Source organism: Coenobita brevimanus, chromosome 61, assembly GCF_032717465.1.
Source record: "Coenobita brevimanus isolate Jiangsu-jjx chromosome 61, ASM3271746v2, whole genome shotgun sequence".
Lineage (NCBI taxonomy): Eukaryota > Metazoa > Arthropoda > Malacostraca > Decapoda > Coenobitidae > Coenobita > Coenobita brevimanus.
Genome location: NC_137014.1, coordinates 36896510 through 36897722, shown reverse-complemented (window position 1 = coordinate 36897722; position 1213 = coordinate 36896510). Strand labels below are relative to the sequence as shown.

At 45.0% G+C, this 1213-nt stretch overlaps 1 non-coding gene across 1 annotated transcript; it reads left to right on the top strand.

Moving 5' to 3' along the window:
- Positions 1-721: 721 nt before the first annotated feature.
- LOC145403882 (5S ribosomal RNA) lies at positions 722-840 on the top strand. Its single transcript, XR_013898075.1, has one exon. It is a non-coding gene; the product is annotated as a 5S ribosomal RNA (ribosomal RNA).
- The last annotated feature ends 373 nt before the right edge of the window (positions 841-1213 follow it).

Genomic DNA, 1213 nt, shown 5'->3' with positions numbered 1-1213 from the left:
CCATTGTAGACTTCTTGCTCATCTTCCTCCCTGTCCACCACTAGGAGGATAGTGGACCACACAAGGGCGGCATCTGCCTGAAGTTCATTGGGTTCATGTCCAGATGAGCCTAGAAAAGCAGCAGCATAATTACCACACAAAGTAGAAAATGATTCACTGAAAACCATTTTTGTTTGCCACTTACCGTGTAGTCATATGAGGTAGCACTACATGTAGTGCATGAAACTCGAAAGTGAAGGCCCCCACCTAGAATAAAGTAGGATTTTGGATTCTCATCCAACACCACTGTAGTATATTTCTGCCATTTTTTTTTTTTTTTTTTATAATGGACAGAGGATTGCTTGTAAGAAAGTTTTTCTTAAAGACCTCACCTTTGTCACCTTGTGTCCCCACAGCTAATGCAGGCTAATGGTTTTAAACCTTTGAACTACGTGAATATACCGGCTGGTTACATTATTTGTGTTTATCCTTGCTGCTACCACATGATTTTATTTAACCCAAGGAAGTTCTCATATTTTTGGTGTTCATTTATCTGACTCCACTTTGAAAGTATATCCAAAGCAAGTGAAAGAGAAGAAGAAAAAAAAAAATCCCCAGGCTCTGTTTAAGGTTTTTGGTGCAAACTCCACACTGAGACATTAGGAAGGGTTGTAGTGCTACTTGGGAAAAAGGGTCGTTGCTGTGTAGGGACAGAAATTGCAGTCTTTAGTGGAGGCAACATGCCAACAGCCATACCACGTTGAGTACACCGCTTCCCGTCCGATCAGCGAAGTTAAGCAACGTTGGGTCTGGTTAGTACTTGGATGGGTGACCGCCTGGGAACACCAGATGCTGTTGGCATCCCTACGTGTCAAGTGGGGTTGGTGGAGGATTAGTGCCCCTCCCTGTAAAACAATTAACTCTAAGCCATTGGCCACCCCGTCTGGGATACATGGCGTCTGGCAATGAATGAAACATCCCAAAGGATGTGGAGTCATGCAGATTTGTTTGCAATTTGGTTTTCTAAAGGCTAAGGTGGGAGCATACGCCATGAGGCGCTTAGCCGCGGTGCATATCTCCGTAACATTGGCCTTTGAGCCTGTAGCGGGTTATTCACCCAGTAACCTGGGATACAAGGTCACTGCATCATCCAGGTCACCCCAGTTACCTCCCCTAGGTGTTACCCTAGGTACTCATTTTACCTACCAACCGACATAGGGTGGACGGACACCTG